This window comes from Melopsittacus undulatus (assembly GCF_012275295.1).
Source record: "Melopsittacus undulatus isolate bMelUnd1 chromosome W unlocalized genomic scaffold, bMelUnd1.mat.Z SUPER_W_unloc_4, whole genome shotgun sequence".
In the NCBI taxonomy this organism is placed as follows: Eukaryota; Metazoa; Chordata; class Aves; order Psittaciformes; family Psittaculidae; genus Melopsittacus; species Melopsittacus undulatus.
The window spans coordinates 1,343,626-1,366,581 of NW_022993946.1; the positions used below are offsets into that span (position 1 = coordinate 1,343,626).

The window sequence follows — 22,956 nt, forward strand, 5'->3', positions numbered from 1 at the left end:
AGCATCATTTGAGAGTTCTGAAGGTTCTGAATTGCCTTTGGATACCCTTGAGACCTGCCTGCTGATTGTGATGGGGATCACCATGTTGGCACACAGAGTGTGTTTTACCTACAACCATTTCATCTAATCTCGATAGCTAAGCAGAGTCAAGTTGGGGTCTTGTTTAGGGTTAGATGACGATATAGGAGAACTAAGAGATTTTCCCCAAGACTGGACAGTCATGAGTGGCAGGGTGTGTGGGATAGTATGGGCAAGTAACTACACAATGGGGCCCCCTCCAGTGCCTTGGAACTTGACCACTGAACAAGTATAAAATCCAGAATAATTAGTGAAACACTTCAATTAGATGTGTTGTCATCCTGGTCATACCAGAGAAGGACAAATGACAGCAAAGTACAGGGACTTAGCCTATGCTTACAGAGGCCTCTTCAACACAATCCAGCACCTTCAAAGGGAAAAAGAAAACTACTCTGGAACTTATGACAAAGAAATAGAAAAGATACCTACTCCAACTCCAAATACAGCAGCTATGTCAACCCTATTGGTAAGTACAGCAGTTACCCAAACCCAGACAACAGATACTGCAGCCACTCCACAGAATCACAGAACAGTTACAGTTGGAAAGGACATTAAGATCATTAAGTTCCAAACCCCCTGCCATGAGCACAAACACATAAAACTAAACCATGTTACCCAAGGCCCTGTCCAACCTGGCGTTGAACACCGCCAAGGACAGAGCATTCATAACTTCCTTGGGCAACCCATTCCAGTGCCTCACCACCCTCATAGTAAAGACCTTCTTCCTTATATCCAACCTCAACTTCCCCTGTTTAAGTTCTAACCAGTTACCACTTGTATTGTCACTACTGTCTCAAATAAACAATCCATCCCAGGCATCACTACAGCCCCACTTCAGGTACTGGAAGGCTGCTATGAGGTCTCCACGCAGCCTTCCCTTCTCCAGGCTGAACATACACAACTTCCTCAACCTATCTTCATATGGGAGGTGCTCCAGCAACCTGATCATCCTTATGGCTTTCTTCTGGACTTGTTCCAACAGTTCCATCTCCTTCTTATGTTGAGGGCACCAGAACTGCACAGAACAGTCCAAGTGAGGTCTCACAAGAGCAGAACAGAGGGGCAGGATCACCTCCTTCAACCTGCTGGTCACTCTCCTTCTGATGCAGCCCAGGATACAGTTGGCTTTCTGGGTTGCGAGCACACAGTGCCAGCTCATGTTCATTTTCTCATAAATCAACACCCCCAAGTCCTTCTCCACAGGGCTGCTCTGAATCTTATCTCTGCCCAACCTGTAGCTGTGCCTGGGATTGCTCTGACCCAGGTGTAGGACCTTGCACTTGGCATGGTTAAACTTCATAAGGTTGGCATCAGCCCACCTCAGAAGCGTGTCAAGGTCCCTCTGGATGGCATCCCTTCTCCCCTCCAGCGTACCAGCCAAACCACAAAGATTGGCGTCCATGTCACCGACAAAGATACTGAACAAGACTGGTCCCAACATTGATCCCTGAGGGACACCACTCGTTACTGGTCTCCAGCCGGACATTGAGCCATTGACCACAACCCTTTGTATGCTGCCATCCAGCCAGTTCTTTATCCACTAAGTGGTCCATCCATCAAACTGATATCTCTTCAATTCAGAGACAAGGATGTCGTGTGGGACAGTGTCAAACACTTTGCACAAGTCCAGGTAGATGACGTCAACTGCTCTACCCCTGCCCATCCGTTCTGTTACACCATCATAGATGGCCACCAAATTGGTCAGGCAGGATTTCCCCTTAGTAAAGCCATGCTGGCTGTCACCAAGCATATTGTTGTTTTTTATGCGCCTTAGCACGCATTCCAGGAGAATCTGTTCCATGATAGTGCCAGGCAGAGAGGTGAGACTGACTGGTCTGTAGTTCCCTGGGTCATTCATTTTCTACTTCTTGAAAATGAGGGTTATATTTCTCTTCAAGTGGTCAGAAACTTCATCTGACTGCCATGATTTTTCAAATATGATGGCCAGTGGCTTTGCAGCTTCATTCGCCAGCTCCTTCAGGACCCACAGATGGTTTTCATCAGTTCCCATGGACTTGTGCACATTCAGGTTCTTAAGATGGTCTCGATCGTGATCCTCTCCTACAGTGGTCCTAGGGTCATCATTCTCAGTCTCTGCATCTACCTTCCAAGACTTGGGTAGTGTGGTCAAAGAATTTGCCAGTGAAGACCAAGATAAACAAGTCATTAAGAACCTTAGCCTTCTCCAAATCTAGGGTAGCTAGTTAGGCTGAGAGCTTGCGTAGGGGGCCTACGTTTTCCATAGTCAGTCTTTTATTCACTACATACCTATAGAATCTCTTCCTGTTATCCTTAACATCCCTTGCCAGACTCAATTCTAACCTGGTCCCTAGCTTCCCAGACAGCACCCCTGTATTCTTCCCAGGCCACCTGTCCCTGCTTCCACTTTTTATAGGCCTCTTTTTTCCCCCCCTCTAACTTTCCTGAGCATCTCCTTATCCATCCAAGGGGGTCTCCTGGCCCTCCTGCTGCACTTTCTTCTAGTTAGGAAGCAACACTCCTGAGCTTGTAGCAGGTGATCCTTGAATATCAACCAACAGTCTTGGGCCCCCCTGCCCTCTAGGGCTATACCCCTGTCATGGTTTAAACCCAAATCGCACAGCTCGTTGACTCACTCCCCCCACCCTTGAAACCCCGAACTCCCAGGAAGTTGGGGAGGGGAATCCAAAGAACGTAACACCCACAGGTTGAGATAAGAACAGTTTAATAACTAAGGTATAACACAAATCACAACTGCTACTATTAATACTACTACTAAAAATAATCATAAAGCAAATAACAAGTGAAGAGAAAACAACATCTCACCAGCCACCGACCCATAACTCACCCCACCCTGCCCAACTGAGCACCGACCAATACCTCCCCCAACCCCCAGAGTCCAGCCCTTCTGAGTAACTATCGTTTACCTCCTGGGCATAACGTGCTGTGGTATGGAATACCTCTTTGGCTAGCCTGGGTCAAGTGTCCTGTCTCTCCTTCCTCCCGGCCTCCCCTCCTTCCCTGGCAGAGCATAAGACTCACAAAGTCCTTGGACAAACCAAACATTTGGGCAGTAACTCAAAACATATGTGTTATCAGCACGGTTCCCAGCCTGAAAGTCAAAACAGAGGGCTGCACCAGCTACCAAGAAGGAGAAAAAATGACTGCTACTGCTGAACCCAGGACAACCCCATAGAACCCTACTAAGCATGTTCCTGAAGACGCCAGAGTCTGTTCTTCTGAAGTTCAGAGCAGTGAGCTTGCTGCACGCTCTTCTCACTAACCTGAGGATCTCGAACTCAAGCATCTCATGATCGCTGCAACCAAGGCTGCCCTGAAGCATCACATTTCCAACCAGCCCTTCCCTGTTGCTGAGCATAAGGTCAAGCATGGTACCTCTCCTTGTCAGCTCCTCTATTGCTTGCAAAAGGAAGTTGTCTTCCACACAATTGAGTAACCTCCTGGATTGCCTGTTCCAGGCAGTACCATCCCTCAAACAGATCACAGAATCACAGAATCCCAAGGGTTGGAAGGGACCTCAAAAGATCATCTAGTCCAGCCCCCCTGCAAGAGCAGGGTAACCTAGAGTACATCACACAGGAACTTGTCCATGCAGGCCTTGAATATCCCCAATGTAGGAGACTCCACAACCTCCCTGGGAAACCTGTTCCAGGGCTCTGTCACTCTTACAGTAAAGAAGTTCTTCCTGATGTTAACGTGGAACCTCCTATGCTCCAGTTTACACCCATTGTCCCTTGTCCTATCACTGGATATCACTGAAAAAAGCCTAGCTCCATCATCCTGACACCCACCCTTTACATATTTGTAAACACTGATGAGGTCACCCCTCAGTCTCCTCTTCTCCAAGCTAAAGAGACCCAGCTCCCTCAGCCTCTCCTCATAAGGGAGGTGTTCCACTCCCTTAATCTTCTTTGTGGCTCTGCATTGGACTCTTTCAAGCAATTCCCTGTCCTTCTTGAACTGAGGGGCCCAGAACTGGACGCAATATTCCAGATGCATGCGGCCTCACCAAGGCAGAGTAGAGGGGGAGGAGAACCTCTCTTGCCCTACTAACCACACCCTTTCTAATGCACCCTAGGATGCCATTTGCCTTCTTGGCCACAAGGGCACATTGCTGGCTCATGGTCATCCTCCTACCCACCAGGACCCCCAGGTCCCTTTCCCCTTCACTCCTTTCCAGCAGGTCAACCCCCAACCTGTACTGGTACATGGGGTTGTTCTTCCCCAGATGCAAGACTCTACACTTGCCCTTGTTGAATTTCATCAAGTTTCTCTTGCCCAACTCTCCAGCCTGTCCAGGTCTCGCTGAATGGCAACACAGCCTTCTGGTGTGTCAGCCACTCCTCCCAGCTAAGTGTCATCAGTGAACTTGCTGAGGGTACACTCAGTTCCCTCATCCAGGTCGTTGATGAAAATATTAAACAGCACTGGTCCCAGCACCGACCCCTGAGGGACTCCACTAGTCACAGACCTCCAGCTAGATTCTGTGCCAGTGACCACAACTCTCTGCCTTCTTCCTTTCAACCAGTTCTTGATCCACCTCACTACCTCATCATCAAGCCCACACTTCCTTAGCTTATCTATGAGAATGCTGTGGGAGACAGTATCAAATGCCTTACTGAAATCAAGAAAAACCACATCTACCGCTCTACCATCATCCCTCCACCTAGTCACTTCCTCATAGAAGGCTATAAGGTTGGTCAAACATGACTTCCCCCTCATAAAACCATGTTGGCTGTTCTTAATAACCCCCTCATCCTTGATATATCTAGAGATGGCGTCAAGAATAAGTTGTTCCATCACCTTTCCAGGGACAGAGGTAAGGCTGACCGGTCTATAATTACCCGGGTCCTTCTTGCCCTTCTTATAGACTGGTGTGACATTTGCCATCTTCCAATCCTCAGGCACCTCTCCCGTTTCCCACGATTTATCAAAGATGATGGAGAGTGGCCTAGCAATGACCTCCGCCAGCTCCCTCAGCACCCGTGGGTGTATTCCATCCGGACCCATTGATTTATAGATGTCCAGATTGCATAGCAGATCCCTAACCCAATCCTCATCTACCAAAGCAAACTCCTCCTTTGTCCTGTGCCCCGGACAGGTGGAGGGGAGAAAACACCGATACGATGTAGGTTCACAAAAGCTCCATTTATTGATTACAAGGCTGCTCTTAATATACTGTCTTACACGCGATCACGCATTACTTGATTGGCTGCCTCGCTTTGTCCACGAGGCATAGACGCTCCCCTTTACCTTTCCTGATTGGTTTCACACCTTTGCTTCAGCTTAGCGTTACATCATGCTTTTTCAATTACTGGCATCCTGTTATTGCATTCCTGTTTTGCTGATCTTGACACTTCTTCCTCTTTTAACCTGGGGTCATAAGTTCACTTTCTCACAGCTTGCTGTAGGCCTGTTCAAGCACCCATGCTCGACCCCCAACAGTCCTGACTCCTTCTGGGGAATCTGGGGCCCCTGGGGAGAGTCTGCAGGAGTAAAGACAGAGGCAAAGAAAGCATTCAGCACCTCTGCCTTCCTTACATTCTCTGTCTCCAGGGCACCCACCTTGTTCAACAGTGGCCCTATATTGCCTCTTGTGTTAGTTTTATTTACTATGTATTTGAAGAAGCCCTTTCTATTGTCCTTAACCCGACTAGCAAGATTAATTTCCAAGGAGGCCTTAGCTGTCCTGATTGCCTCCCTACATCCTCTAACAACTGTCCTATATTCCTCCCAAGTGGCCAGCCCCTCTTTCCATAATCCATAGATTCTCCTTTTCCACTTGAGTTTGCCCAGCAGCTCCTTGTTTAACCACGCTGGTCTCCTAGATCCCTTACTTGATTTCCTACCCATTGGGACACTCTGATCCTGAGCTTGGAAAAAGTGGTCCTTGAATGCTGACCAACTATCATGAGCCCCTTTACCGCTTAGTACCTTTTCCCATGGGACTTCCCTTAGCAGTTGATTGAAGAGGCCAAAGTTGGCCCTTCGGAAATCCAGGACTGTGGCCTTGCTAGGTATCCTATTCCTCCCACACAGGATCCTAAACTCCACCACCTCATGGTCACTGCAGCCAAGGCTGCCATTGACCATCACCACTTCAACCAAACCCTCCTTGTTGGTGAGTACTAAATATAGCAGTGCTCTTCTCCTAGTTGGTTTGTCCACCATTTGCATTAAGAAGTTATCATCAATGCACTGGAGGGACCTCCTAGACTGTGAATGATTGGCTGTGTGAGTCTTCCAGCAAATATCGGGGTAGTTAAAATCCCCCATGAGGACTAAGGCATGTAGTCGTGAGGCTACTTCCAGTTGCCTGTAGAAAGCCTCATCAACTCCTTCATCCTGATCAGGAGGTCTATAATAGACTCCCACAACTGTATCACCTGTACCAGCCTGTCCCTTAATTCGTACCCACAGACATTCCACTTTCTCCTCATCTGCCCCTGGACAGAACTCAATACATTCTAGTTGCTTTCTCACATAAAGAGCAACTCCACCACCTTGGTTTGCTGACCTATCTTTCCTAAAAAGGACATAGCTATCCATGACCACATTCCAGTCATGTGAGCTGTCCCACCATGTCTCTGTAATTGCCACTAGATCACAACCTTTAGACCGCACACAGACTTCTAACTCCTCCTGTTTATTCCCCATGCTGCGTGCATTGGTGTACAGGCATTTCAGGGAGCGAGCAGAGCACGCTGATGGCACCCTTGGGAGGTGGGAGGCCTTTTGGTCTTCATTAATAGTAGAACAATGCCTCACTAGTTCAGCTACGACTTGCTCGCACTTTGAATCTAACCTGAAGCTCTGTGAGTGAGCTCTGCTAACTCTTGTCCTAGTACCCTTTTTCACCTGCGGGACAGGGTCTAAACTATCCTTTCCCACAAATGAAACAATAGATTGATAGTCCTCCCTAGTCCGCCATCCTTCATGGATGTCAGGGTGGTTGAAGTCCCCCATGAGAACAAGGGCCTCTGATTGTGAGCCTGTTCCTATCTGTCTGTAGAGTGCTTCTTCCACAGATTTTTCTTGATCAGGCGGTCTGTAACAGATACCCACAATAATGTCCCCCATAGCTGTTCTCCTTTTAACCCTGACCCACAAACTCTCTTAACTAAGGAGAGGTGAGCAGTCAGAGTTCCATACTCTCCAGCCTATTCCTAACATGAACAGCAACTGCCCCTCCCCATCTGCCAGGCATGTCCTTTCTAAAAAGCCTGTAATCTTACATTACAACACTCCAGTCAAAGGAGCCATCCCACCATGTTTCTGTGATGCTTGTTATATCATAACCCCGTAGACATGCACACATCTCTAATTCCTCTTGTTTGTTCCCCATGCTACGAGCGTTTGTATAGAGGCATCTGAGCCAAGCTCCAAATGAAGCCGGCTCATTGGCTGGAGTGGGTGGAATATATCTACATTGCTCCGCACATTTATTATAGGTGCTGGCAACTGACTGGTAGTGTTGGGATGGAATGATGCCCCCCTCCCCCAACACAACTAGTTTAAAGCATCCCTGAACAGTCTGGCAAGCCTCCTACCAAAACCACTCTTCCCCTTCTCTGTCAGACTAGCTCCACCAGCATCCAGTAGGCCTGGCCTACTAACTTGGGTCCCATGTTCAAGATACCAAAATCCCCGACTATGGCACCAAACCTGTGACTATGGCACCAATATGGCATTCCAACCACAATGATAACCACTGCAGCTAAATCAGAGAACCAATTCGTGCCAATCTCAGTTGCCCCTGTACGCAAGGGGAAAAGCAAAGAAGAGGCAAGAAAGATGAAGAAACAATGCGCTTACTACCCAGGACAGCATCTGATCAGGAGCTATTATTAAACGAATCAGAGGAAGAAGAGGTGACTTCTCGACCCCAGACCTCAAGCAAGCTATGGAATATGCAAAAAGATTTTACCCATCGATCAGGGGAGCACATGCTCTCATGGTTGCTCTGATGCTGGGACAATAGATCTGATGGTCACAAACTAGAAGGCAGGGAGGGTAAGCAGCTGGAATCACTTTCTAGGGAAGGGGGAATTGACAAAGCAATTACAAAAGAGAAATAGTCCCTCAGCATTTGGAGGTGGCTTTTGGCAGCTGTGGAAGAAAGGTTTCTATACAATGATGATGTTATGAGAGGATCCTTCTTTTGTGGGGTTGCTGGGGGTTGAAGACCAAGAAGTGCCAATCACGACCACAACAGCACACCAGCAGCAATATTGCACCAACCAAGACTCCCTGATTCCCATCCATAATCTGATCTGTAGACTACAGAGCCAAGGAGCAATCAGTAGGTCCCGCTCACCCTTTAATAGCCCCATAATTCCAGTGTAAAAGTCTAAAACAGAATGGAGACTAACAGTAGACTATGGTGGCCTGAATGAAGCCACACCACCATTGAGTGCTACCGTACCAGATATGCTAGGAAAAACTCTTTCAGTATGTTTCATTGTGACAGAACTGCAGCATCAAGTAACATTTAATTTGATAGCATTCAGAAACTAAGTAGGCAATATATTTGTTGTCTCAAAGTTACTTCATTTTGCCCTGCAGATGCATATGCAGAAATCTGTTTTTTTAAAGCTCCTGTCATCTTTGTCACTTGATAAAAAACACAAAATAACCTGACACCATCCTCAAAAAACACAGATCAAGATACTTATGTGTGGACTGAAGAGCCTAAAGCTCAATTTATCCCACTGAAACAAGCAAATCGTCCTTGAACCATTTCAATTAAAAGTCCAATGTGGACAACATAGTCCCTAATAAACTGATGGTTGACTTTTGTCTAAATTCAGGACTAAGCCGTTTAGAGCCTACCAGCAAATAAAAACAGACCAGGATCTGTGAAATCATATAACTAGTTTCTATGTGTTCCAGGTATTCCTGAAGATTTGCACTTTTTCCAATTCAAATGACACCAGTTACAGCATTTATACACCAATACAACAATCAGATTCAGCTTCAATCACCTGGTCATTTGGGCTGACCCTGAGGGATTATTGCATGCCACTGTCGTCTAATAACACTCCACACAACCCCTTGCAAGAAGAATGGGAACAGCACTTGTGTACAGTGGGTTTCTATGTCTCCTTTTGTAGAAGAGACTTGAGAAGCTCAAATAAAATTTCAGTAGTTCAAAACAAGTAGTTAAACACTTTTATACTACACTTGAACTGCATTAAAAAAAACCCACACCAAACCAAAAAACAAAGAAAGCCACTCAGCCACCCACACACCAAAAAATAAAAATAAATAAATAAATAAATAAACCCCTTGCAAAAACGCAACAGGCAGCTGAGTGATAAACTCTGAAATTACCAGACATGCCAACTTTATTACTGGTTATCTGGTTCCTTCATACCAGACATTTAAACTTCTCTACCCTTAAGAATACCTTGAAAATGCTAACATCTAAAATCACCTAGCATTTCTCCTGTAAAGAGGTATGAAAGCAGCCTCAAAGGCACTTGGCAGAGTAAAAAACTGAGGCTGTCAGAAGAGTCCCAGCTCCCAGAACAATCTGAAAGCTTAAATCACTGAAGTAGCTCATTTTCTTCTTAGCATGATGTGGCAGAAGAGCCAAGCAAACCTTAACAGTTTCCACTGAACTAGTTTTTGATTCTGTGCACATAATTAAGATTTCTAGAAATACCCAAGCATGCACCTCCCGTATGTTGTGACTGTTCAGCCTGGAGAAGAGAAGGCTGTGTGGAGACCTCATAGCAGCCTTCAGGTATCTGAAGGGGGCCTACAAGGATGTTGGAGAGGCACACTTCATTAAAGACTGTAGTGGTAGGACAAGGAGTAATGGGCTCAAACTTAAACAGGGGAACTTTAGGTTAGATATAAGGAAGAAGTTCTTTACTGTGAGGGTGATGAGGCACCGGAATGGGTTGCCCCAGTAAGCTGTGAATGCTTCATCCCTGGCAATGCTCAAGGCAAGGTTGGACAGAGCCTTGGGTGACATGGTTTAGTGTGAGGTGTCTGTGTCCATGACAGGGGAGTTGGAGCTAGATGATTGTAAGGTCCTTTCCAACCTTAACTATTCTGTGATTCTGTGTTCCCTCATCTCTCCTCCTTCACCCCTTACCACCCTTCTGTGGCTTCTCTAATGAGTGGAAAGTATCAAGTCAAAATATAGCTCCTGCAATTTCCTTAATCACCCTTGGGCTAAAGCTCAAGGCTACAGCTTGCCCTTCTGTACTAGAAAGCAGAGACAGGCCTTGCTCTGCCAGTCTAGAGGACACACTTCTCCAGGCTACAATTTAATCTGTTTAAGTTAAAACCTCCCTTAGTATAACATAAGAAAAAAAAGTGAAATACCTTAAAGATGATGCACTCTTATCAGCAAATGGATAAAGAAGTCTTAACTATATGAGCAAGATGACATGACATTTTTAACTCGGGAAATAAGATAATTATGGTTCAAGGTAAATGACTACAACTACACATCATAAACAGTCTTTATTCTTAAGCCAGAGTCCCTCTAATGCCATCCATATTTCAAAGAAACCACTGTGGTCATCCTTGACTGCCAGGCTGCCCTAGACACCACTGTAATGGTGGTGAGGCACTGGAATGGGCTGCCCAGGGAAGTTCTGAATGCTCTGTCCTTGGCAGTGTTCCAGTCCAGGTTGGACAGGGCCTTGGGTGGCATGGTTTAGTGAGGTGTCTCTGCCCATGGCAGGGGATCTGGAACTAGATGATCTTAAGGTCCTTTCCAACCCTAACTATTATATGATTCTAAGAAGGTTTCCTTACAAATGCTTTAGGTTAAGTAGCTTGTGACTGAACCCTGTTGCCAATGAGCATCATCAGCAGGCTCTGGGAAAGCCACGGGCAGGCACAGCAGATAAAAGTCCAGCAGATGCAGGGGGTGAGCTCCTGTATCAAAATGAGTCAATGTAAGCCAAGTAAGAAAGGAGGAAAACCCACTTGGAATCTTAAATAGCCTGAGGTTAAAACTTCATCTTGGGAACAAACAGAAAACAGCAAGAGCTAAGACAAAAGCTTCACATACTTAGGCAATGTTTTCTATGACAGCCCTCAAACACCCCACTCTGCTTCCCCAGTGGCGCAAACAGCAACCATTCAAGTCACAACTCACTGAGAGGGCATCAGCTACCAAGGTGTTCAGCACAAGGCAGTAAACTCACCTACAGCCAGCCACGCTGTACCTAAACTAGCTCGTCCTACTGCTGCCATAAATCAGCCTCCAGAGTTACTCACAAACAAAGCCTTGTAACAGAGGTATTGTGAGCCAGCAGTGCTGAAGTACATCATCTGAACTTGTCTGGAACTACAATGACATACTGAGGGCAGCAAGCTGTCTGCCTCCAGAATTAATCATTACACACAGAGGTAACAATAACTACAAGTACTGCTTATAGCTGTTAGCCTGGTAGGCTTTCATTCCTCCTCACCCAAAGAGAAAGTGCCAAATTACAACCAAATGAGCATACCTGAATGAGAGAATGGAGTAGAGCAAGAGAGACCCGACATAGAATCATAGAATAGTTAGGGTTGGAAAGGACCTTAAGATCATCTAGTTCCAACCCCCCTGCCATGGGCAGGGACACCTCAATGGAACAGAAAGAAAAACCTTGTTCACACCCAGAAGCCACAGCCTTGTAGCACATTCCCAGGCTGAGACTAGTGAAAAATAGTCCTGTTTATTTGGCATAGACAAAGCATTCCAAAATAGTTGTGCTCAGAAGGGACAGAAGTGGTCAAAACTATCCAGCCAGCCAGTTGTGAGAATACTTTTTAGTCTCCTGCAGAAACAGCAGTGAAGAGGAATCATATAGTGAAGCTTGGGCAGCTTGGGAGAACTTGTTTTCAAAAACTTATCATTAAGCGTTTTCAGACACACACACACACCATTGCTACTATTTGTTATGAGAAGGAATTTCAACCAGAACAATTTTTCCCACCACATTTTTGTTGGAAGAAAAATGCTAATTCTGTAAATTGCATTTTTGCTGTGCACAGTATTTTATACAGCAACACAAGTCTCCTTCTTAAAAAAAAAAAATGAACATGCCTCAAATCCAGTGTGCAGCAGCAGGAATGTATTTTTAGATACAACCATTTGAAGGCAGCAATATGGTAGAAGTCTCCCAGGTTGAATTTCACTGTGGAAGGTTATTCTCTGCACCCTGGAGAGGGCAGTTCATTAAGAGGCTGTTCAGACTAGAAGGAAACAATTCACCCACTCCCTGAAGAAATCCCTCTCCCAGGACTGCACATAGGCAGCTCCTCTGAACTCTCCACCACCCCACATCTTGTCCAAATTTGCACTGTTTTCCTGGTACCAGCAAGTGTGCCCAGGCTGTGCTAGAAAGCACCCCTCCCCTCCACATCTCTAGCACAATTAATGCAGCTGAATGCAAGGCCATCTTCAAAACACAACATGGTACAAAGCAGCTCAAAGTCAACCCCAGTGCCCAAAAGAAGGGAGCAAAACAGTTTGTCTTTATAATGTTTTATCTGCAATTAACACTCCTTCAATTACTTTTGATAAGGTAACATCTTGGCTGTCAGACCAAACCCAAGTGCAAATAAGTGAACCTTCAAATATTCTCAAAGTGAAGCTTCAGAAAGAGTCAAATACTATTTTTTCCACCAAAACCACTCTTCTCATGTTACAAAACGTTTAACCCAAGTACTTAGTCACCACTCATACTGAGCAATTCATTGAGCAGCTCTTCAGGACCACACCTTTGGGAAAAACACACCTCAAAAGCTCCCCTGAGAGAGCTGCCTCAGACTGAGAAGGACTCACAAGTTAGCCATCCTGTGCACTCATTTACAGACAGACCACAGGGCCATGCGGGGTTGGGGTTGTTTGCTTGTTTTAAGCAAGTTAAGCAGAGTGCCCAGCTATGCTCTACCAATACAGTGACATTCTCTTGACTTAAACCACATGCTAAAGAGCCATTGTACACCTCTGCCTTCATCCCATATGAGGCTGTTCCTATGATACTGGAAATACCAACTCAAGACCAGCTAAAAAAATTGCTTCCTCATATTTTCTTACACCATTACATACTTTAATACCTAACTCTCAAATAAAATACTTCCAAATTATAAAGCATTTGGTGTGGAACACTTGATTTTTGGGTAGCTGCAGTGAAGCACAAATGGAATAAAATCCAGATAAACCTATGAGTAAGCGATCATTATGTCATAAGTTGCCAGTAAGTCTGACTGTCCCATATGACAGCTTAGAGGTACCAGCAATGTCAGGATGCAGAGCGCATTAAACACCTGTGTCAGGGATAATAGATAATGGTCTGTGGCAAAACACACAAAGATAGAAAAGTACTGTTTGTCTGCTTTGGCTCCTCCCTGGAAAGTCCAGCTTTGGTTTCTACCCAGAAAGGTCTGCTTTAGAACTCCCTGGAAAAGTCTCGACCCTTGGAGACCTTTCTGGATATAGCTGGCCACTTCTTCCAATGTAGGCTGGCCCCCTGCCTCAGAATGTGTGTGCATTTTTGTCAATATAAAAGCCCGAGCCTCATGCGATGCAGGGGAGGCAGAACCTGATACCACCCAGGTCAACGTTGCCTCTGTGGGGATGCCTGCTAAGGTTGAGCCTGCCACCTCACACTGCGATGATGCTCCACTTTCCCCAAAGATTGATTGCTGCAAAGCCCACAGTAGCATTACCATTATAATTTCAACTACTGCTGTCACTGACCCATGACTCCCTCCACCTTTCTCTCTACAGCCATATGCAGACTACCTCTGTATAATGCAGAGAAAACTGCTACAATCCATAGACTAAAAATAAATAATAAATCTACAAATTGAATCACAGTAGCAGTTGCTAGGTTCCTTTCAAAACCTTCCCTAACTGGTAGGATTGGGTTTCTACTGAAGCTTCTTACTGCAGTGGTGGAGGGGTTGAATGCTGTTTTCATAAAAGAACTTCTAAAACCACAAGTTGCATGCCTGCACCAGCAAGTATTTATATTCTGTGCACATAAAAATGATGCATACACACCCCATCCTTGCTAGGCTTCAGGCAGATGAATCCCACCAGGCCCAGCTACCATCCACGTACCAGATCATTTAATGCTGTCCCATGTGACATCCTTGTCTCTAAATCTGAGAGACATCAATTCGATAGGTGGACCACTCGGTGGATAAAGAACTGGATGGATGGCCACATGCAAAGAGTTGTGGTCAATGGCTCAATGTCCATTTGGAAAAGAGTAACGAATGGTGTCCCTCAGGGATTGATGTTGGGACCGGTCTTGTTCAATATCTTTGTCAGTGACATGGACAGTGGGATTGAGTGCACCCTCAGCAAGTCTGCCGATGACACCAAGCTGTGTGGTTCGGTTGATACGGTAGAGGGAAGGAATGCCATCCACAGGGACCTCAACACGCTTGTGAGGTGGGCAGATGCCAACCTTATGAGGTTTAACCTTGACAAGTGCAAGGTCCTACACCTGGGTGGGAGCAATCCCAGGCACAGCTACAGGTTGGGCAGAGAAGAGATTCAAAGCTGCCCTGTGGAGAAGGACTTGGGGGTGTTGGTCGATGAGAAAATGAACATGAGCCGGCAGTGTGTCCTTGCAGCCCAGAAAACCAACTGCATCCTGGGCTTCATCAAAAGAAGCGTAACCAGGAGGTCACAAAAAAATGATCCTGCCCCTCTACTCTGCTCTCGCGAGACCTCACTTGGAGTATTGTGTGCAGTTCTGGTGTCCTCAACATAAGAAGGACATGGAACTGTTGGAACAAGTCCAGAGGAGGGCCACAAGGATGATCAGGGGGCAGGAACACCTTCCATATGAAGATAGGCTGAGAAAGTTGGGGCTGTTCAGCCTGGAGAAGAGAAGGCTGCGTGGAGACCTCATAGCAGCTTTCCAGTATCTGAAGGGGGGCTATGGGGATACTCAGGATGGAGTATTCATGAGGGATTGTAATGTCAGGACAAGGGGTAATGGCTTAAAACTTAAACAGGGGAAGTTTAGATTGGATATAAGGAAGAAATTCTTCACTGTTAGGGTGGTGAGGTACTGGAATGGGTTGCCCAGGGAGGTTGTGAATGTTCCATCCCTTGCAGTGTTCAAGGCCAGGTTGGACAGAGCTTTGGGTGGCATGGTTTAGTGTGAGGTGTCCCTGCCCATGGCAGGGGGGCTGGAACTAGGTGATCTTAAGGTCCTTTCCAACCCTAACTATTCTGATTCTATGCACCCCACTTCCTGCTGATGTGCTTCCACGTCCTTTTGCAAAGACCTGAGTTACTGTGCCAAAATGCATCCACATCAGAACAGTCACTTTTTCTGTAAACACAAGCAGATTAATGCTAACATGAAGTAGAACTCTAGAGCAAGCCAGGCAGCCAGCAGCTCACATGCTCCAGCAAGCAGCAGGAGGTTCAGGGGGAAGCCAGGCTGCTATGCAATACTAAGCATGCAACACTGCCAGCAGACATCCCATGCACCCTTCTCTACTACAAACTGCATCAAGTAAATTAGCACCAGATGTACGAGGTAACAGCCCTGAAGAGATCCTCCAAAGGATTCTTGTGGATTTCAATTACCTACACCACTCTGTAGGAGTAAATTCTGCCTACAACTATTACTGATAATGTCATGAAAAGGAGACCCATCATTCATATCCAGGACAAATCCATAAAAGAGAAAACTTCAAAGAGCTTATCTAACCAGAGACAACAGCTAGTCACAGGGATGCAGAAGAGGTAACAAGCTATTAGTGGTACACACAACAGCAGCCCCAATGCTAACAGCACCCCAAACTCTTATCCCTGGCAGAAGTCTCCACACCCCCAAAATCCTTCACCTCAGTGCTACCACAGCTTCACTCCATTTTTTAAGCACTTCCCTCACAACACACAAAAACAAGGCCCAAATCTCGAGAGGGAGATGAAGATGCAGGACGATCTCAGAAAGAAGAAAAGCAGGAATAGATGGGAGGGAACATCAAAAGACAGATGGGCTAAAATGAGAGACAAGAATCCTGGATGAGGAAGACCAAACTGAGAGCAGAACACCAAGCATAACCTCCATCAGATGAGGCTTCTGGGAAGGAGGGACAGACAGAAGGGAGAAGAAATATTATGGTGGGTTAAGTAGGGGAAGCTAGCAGACAGAACAGACTGCAGAAATAAATTCAGCATTTCAAGACTGTAGCCTTCTAAGGAGCACTACTCAGCACACCAGGAAAAAGCCACACAAAGTTGACTTCTCTTCTGATCTCTTTTCCCCAGATGAGGACTAACTCAAAGGCAACTCAGCTCTCACCACATGAGTTTAAAACTCTAGTATCAGCACCAATCACAGGGGAAAGCAATTTAATTTGCCATCATCACCCACAACAGAGAACAGCCCTGAGTAATGCAGGGCACCTCAAATCCCAGTTAGAAAGCCAGAAACCTTCTGGGCTGCTAGCAAAATGGAGAGCATCAAACAGATCTAACCAGGACAGTTACAGCACAGGGCTCAGACATGTGCCCAGAAACAGGCCACAGCAAGGAAGGAAGCTAGAGAAGATATAGCAGTTATCAGCGATCTTCATTTCCAAAACTAGCTTATTCTCACATCCTTTCTTGAGTGATAGGACAAGAAACCACACAAGCTGGAATAAAAAGATCAACATTCAAGGAGAACAGGCTTTCTTCTTCAAACCTGGCTAGCACATTCAATGCTTAAGACTGCTCAGAAAGGTAAACTTTTACACACAAAAATACCCAGCCTTGCTTGTTATAGACAAACAGTCCAGCTTGGATAAATGTATCTGCCTGTGCCTAGCTGCAAGATGAAACCAATGAGACAGCTAGCTATGGGAAGCAGCCAAACACCGTAACTAGAGTTAGAGCTCACCCAGTGGTATTTAAACAACTGTAGCCCAGCCATGAGCAGGATGCTAGTTCCCCCCATACAGCCCCTCCCTTTCCTGCATCCATCTGTAGCTCTTCCCAGCATCAGTATGGCTAATCTCATCCACCTATCTAAAGATAAAACAATAGCAGTACTTTATAAATAGGCTTACATCTTCAGTCCATGCAAGGCCTGATGCAACGGTTAATGCAGCTGTTATGACAACAGTGACATTTCACAATCCCCAACAGCCTGCAGAACATGGAAAATAACAGACTGAAAGTGTAAATTCTACCCAAAAGCCTGCTGTTTTTCACAGGATACGGTCACTGCCACAGTCAGCAGGATACTAGATCTGTTAGCTCCTCCCAGCCGAAGGCAGCTATCAGGAGACAATTACCAACAGAAAGCTTTCTGGAACTTTATCTAGTTCCTCCTGGATCTAACAAGCCTGCAGAAAACCCAGCTACTAATAATTTGGAGCTCCTAGTACAACTTGCTTACACAGAGTGGGTCATAGGATAGGCTGAAAGGTGTAAGCAGGATATAGTTTTATGGCTCTGAACTCCTGCCCAGATAAGCTGATAAGACTCCATGCTCAAGGAGAGAGGAACACTTTCATGTGTGCTGTATTTAAAATGAAGATGCACCATGAACTGCAGTTAAACATTTTATACTTCATAATGAAGTTTCCATTCACATTATTTTCTATTTAATGGATTTTTTTAGGAGTCCTTAATTACACATCCTTTCATTTCCTATCAAGATACTCAGAGTGGCACAGTATTTCAAACACTAGCTCTCCAGTCACTTGCTGCACAGGCTGTCAAACCTTCAGGGACAGGCTGCCTCTGGACTGCAGTGAATTTTTCAGAGGGTAACATTACCCTTCTTTGCCATGCCTGTGACACAATTTTAGCAGCTTTATGCTGCTCTGGAGGCAAATTCTTTTTTACTTTTTCTATACTGCAAAGCTGTCAGTCTCAAAAAAATAATAATAAAAAAAAAACAACATTTGCAGAGGTGGCTTGTTCAGTGTTTGCTTCCCCTCCCCTCCTCTCGATTACCTGCAGCCATTTAACCACCCCACCACAACACCCTGCAGATGTTGCATCCCCAGCTGAGGACCTGAAGCCAACCACTCAAATGAGGATTGCCTTAATTTTCTCAGAGCAAATCCAAAACAACACAAGAGGAAAGGAGATGCTTTCTCCCTGTTCATAAGTGAGAAAAACACTGGTTCCCTCAGTACATAGTTGAGATAAAGCTTCTTTTACACATACTGAAGTTTTCTACTCTTTCTACTTTCAAAGCCTGTAAATTATATAACTAAAGAAGCGGGAACGCATTTTAGTCACACATGAACCCAGTACAAATACTCTTGCACCTACCAGCAGAATTAATATTTCAATGTTTCCACAACATATGGAAAGATGTAAACTTTGGTTTACTAATACAAATGCAATATACAATAAATAGCTTGCTCCTGCCACTGCAGGAAATACTCATCAGATGAGTTTGGTTTTCTTAGAGACAGGAGAAGAAAGGCTGCCTACAGATTTTGAGAGAATAATTCAACACACGAGTGCCAAGGACAGTACTGCACACATCCATATGGCAGGGACAATGTAAACGGTAATATATGCTTCACATCACCACCTTGACAGTGCCTTCAGCAATGCAGGAGAAGGTAGAGGCTGCTCACTGGGGAAGCCTCCCCACCACAACCTGCAGTGGTTTCACACCCCCAAAATTAACTGGACAGACAGACACCCCCCTGCCCCACTGTCCTATTTTGGTGGCAATTTGATAATTTTTCTACATGCTGCAGTCTGAGGAAAACATTCAAGAATCAAAAGAAAGAATTTTGGAGCCTAAAATACCCAATATAATTAACTGCACTTTCTAACAGGATTATTTCCTTTCCTGACCCCAATTACTCCTTCAGTTTATTAAAGAGAACTCATACACAGAAATGTTAACACCCTAAAGAGTCACATAAACAGAAAAAAAGTCTGAGGACACCATTATAAACAGAGTTAATGGAACTCAATGATTGGAAATGGATCTTGAAAGCTGTCAGATCAAAGCAAGACCTTTCTCATGCAAGGACTGCATTACCCTTGGAGCCACAGAGCTAATACCACCTATAAAAGTAATTTTGCTCAAGTAAGTTCAGAACAACAGCATTTCATCTACCAAAAGGTGCAAGGTTTTTATGGGATTAGCCATTCCACATGCAGCATCAAAAGTAGAAGATTTTAAAAGTGCTCAGCTGACAGAGACTACACAGACCAACATGTGAGCCTGCTGTCTTCACACACACAACACTCTGAACAAGTTTTTTCACTGCTATTAGCACTTTTTATATTTTTTAATACATGCTTGTAAAATATTACAAATTGGCATCACCTTTAACTATCCACAGATGAAGCCTGCACCACCACCCAGGCTCAGACAAATTAAGATTTTTAAATACACAACAGTTGCACTAGAAAATACACCAGAAAACACTAGTTCTCACATAGGCTTAGAAATTCCAGGTACAGCTGAATACCCTCCAGAGCAGCCTCCAGACTGCTGGTGCCAATAGCTTCCTCCCCTCCTCACAGTAGGATACCGAAGACAGCATTTTGCCCAAGCATATTAAGGCTCTGGCTGCACAAGCCAGTTTAGGATGCCTGTGACTTCAGATAATTGGCTACACCAGCTTTTCCTTTAACATTCCTGAGAGTATTTTTATGACCATGCATCAGTGACATACAAATTACATACGACTTGGCAGAGAATTTTAGCACCCTGCACCCTCGGAAAAAGCAGCTCTCTCCATGCTGATCCCCCTTGCAGGAGAAAGAAAGTATTTAAAAGCCGCATACAAATCATTCCTGTAAAGTGTCATGCAGACTGGTTTAAATTAGATGGGGTAAAAATACATGCGAGTTTATCACAAAACACTGAAATCTCTGCTATGGAGACACCAGTTCTCCCCACAGCCTTTTACAACCAAAATACCTCCAGTTCTGACTCACCATGGAGGGAGTAGACAAGCCACCTTTACTAGAGGCCCATCAAGGAAATACAATTAGAATAACAACCACCATGTAAATATTTCCAAGTATTATTTGCTTCACTGTACAGGAAAGCAATAGTACCTGTCACTACTTGCTATGTATCTACCACCATTAAATCTTAATACCAAGGAAGAATTTCAATCCATGAGGCAGACAGTCAAGCCTGAAATTCAGGTGTTGCTCAAGAGGAAGAGGAGCTAAACTCAGGAGGGAGCCTCACTCACTCATTTCAGAAAATGTAATTAACCAGCTCCTGTGCATTTCCTTCCCTCAGAGAAGGATTTCTTCACTGAGTAATCAAACTGTCCCAGTTAAGACTTAAGTCACAACACAACATATTCCCCTCCCCCCCCCCCAAAAAAAAAGCTTGTAGAAGATTCAAGCACTACTTAAAAAATACTGCCATTTCTTCACAGTAACTTAAAGCTCTTCTTCATTTTTTGCCTTAGTCACTGCATGGATCTAAAACTAACTGAAACCAAGACTCCCCCATCCCATGGGAGCCTCCAAAATCCTGGTTTTGTTCCTATACTTGAGACACTTCATTATTACAGATTATTGCTTTCATTTAATGTATAGAGAAGCAAGAGGTAATAAAAAAAAATTCATACTTCAAACACATCCAAAAGCCACAACAAAGACAGTACAGATTAAACACTGTAAAGATATACTAGTCAGAAGCTTTCCTTTGAAATATCTGTAGGAAACACTGTCATCACACAGCCATGTTACAATTACACAGTTAAAATAATCACCACCAGTCATGAGCAGTCCATCTGATTTACAGAACAGGAGCACTGCTGGTACAGTATCGATTAGCATGACTAGTATTTATTGACCCTAGAGAAATACATTTGTCTGCTCTACTAAACAGCAGAATGCTGCATGACACTGTGAGATGCTTTTGGCTTGTTTAGAAGTGGTTTTGGGAACTTAGTTGATGAAAGCATAAGTAGAAAATAAAATAATTTTAAACAGGTTGTCTACTACACACACAAGAAGAAATTAAGCCCAGCACTCTGCTGGAGGTTTTTTTGTTTTCAGGGCTTTTTTGGAGTTTTCTTCCCCCATCCAAAGTCTGAGAAAATGGTATTACATTTAGGTAAAACATCTTAAAAACAAAAAGTAGCACATTTCAAAAATCATTTTACCCCGAGCCATAGGTTGGGCTTTTTTTTATTAAAAACAAAAATAAAAATTAGGATAGGAACAAGAGTTCATTTTTAAAAGCAGAACTCAACAGTAAAACCAATTGTGAAACACTAAGTGTAACACCTCCAGCTCCCAGCCTGTCAAAGCAGCAAATGCTTCCTGGACCAGGGCTCTTGTCATCAGCTGAGAGCAGAAATAAGGAAAAACCAGGCAGGAACTTATCCAGTCAGAGGGCAGAAATCAAAGGGCTTGGCACATGCTCCAACTCCAGTACATTGTTCACTGTGTGAGCAACATGGTCTGCTGTGAATTTCACAAACCAAACCCTCAGCACTTCTGAACATGTCTGAGCATGCCTGAACATGATGCAAGTCACTGCTAGCCAAACAATACAGACACATAGCAAACCCCACAGAGGCCCAGACCACCCTTTTCCAGGGAGGACACAGACAAGACAGGCTCCGGCAAGTCTTATCCCTTCCTGCACTACCTCCTTTAGGACAGACAAGTTCTCCTAGAAGCAGAGACCTGGAGCATCTCTTTATAAAAAGAGCTGAGTTCCACAACCCCCAGACACAACTTGGCAAGAGCAGACACAGGGACAGACATGGTAGCACAGACATGGCTCTGCCTTGGGGACAGACACAGGAAGACCATGAGGGTAACTGCTCTGGAAGCAGCTTAAGCAGAGCCCTAAGTGCACACCCACAGGCACAGACCACCCCTCAGATGGAGATCGCCCACCAAGGAAGCTTCCCACAGGAAGAAAACAGGTAACACAGCTTCAGGCTAATGCTTTGCAAGAAAACAAGAGTTTCCCTGCCAAGACAGAGAAAGCAGTACATCTCACACCACGCAACATTTTAAGCCCTTCCACCATAACTATTTAAAAGTGCTCAAACACACATCTTTAACTGCCAATAAATCAGTAAATCAATTGATAAAATGCATTTTTTTAAGTTAATCAAGTCAAATATTTAGTTCCTGGTAGAGCACACACAAAAGAATGTATCAATGCCATTTGAAAACAGGCAAGAATAAATCTTTTTCCTCTCCATGACTCCATGGAGTGGTGCTGTCCATCCTGTTCCCCCCCCCCAAAACAAAAAAAGGGAATTGGAGTGATTATACAAAAACATTCAATTTTATGAACAAATCAGAAAAAAAGGATAAATACATTTAATTCCAAGTTCCTTGAATTTATATAAATCTCAGAAAAGCACACAGACAATACAAAGCATTACATTCACAAGATGTTTTCAGCTAAATACCTTTACCTGCACAGGAAAGAAAAAAAAATATATATAAAATGAATTGGTCTATATCCAATTTCAGAAGCCATCTCAGGAAGGAACTCTGCTTCAAGAGCTGACTGGAATTTGGTCTCTGCCTATAGGGCTACGTCCCCAGTGATAAGAGAGTACTTTGTGTACAAAATCAGGAGGGTAGAAGAACCCTTTCCTGCAACTGGATATCAAAACACATCTCCAAGCCTGGAGTAGAGACCAACCCATAAACATACCAACTCTTGTGCCTCAATGAAGAGGCCGGTTCTGAACCTGCACACACTCCCTGGCAGGACAGCTACTCTCTCTGGGAAAGGGCAAAGGACATCAAGGGCTCAGCTCATCCCAGCTCCTTTTTGAGGCAAGGGCTGGGGGAGAGAGCAACGATTTGACTTTCTAAACATGCAATCAATCTACCCCATAGGGAGAGGTTAATTCTGGACTGCAGAAGTGCAACTGTTTTGGACTGGGATTTTTTCCCTTTTCTTTTTTTCTTCT

General features: G+C 44.7%; 1 protein-coding gene across 1 annotated transcript in view; it reads right to left on the reverse strand.

The window, feature by feature from the left end:
• The window catches only part of LOC117438267 (ankyrin repeat domain-containing protein 11-like), a 181,786-nt gene that overhangs the window by 157,621 nt on the left and 1,209 nt on the right, over positions 1 to 22,956 (reverse strand). The gene's annotated exons all lie outside the window — the stretch shown is intronic.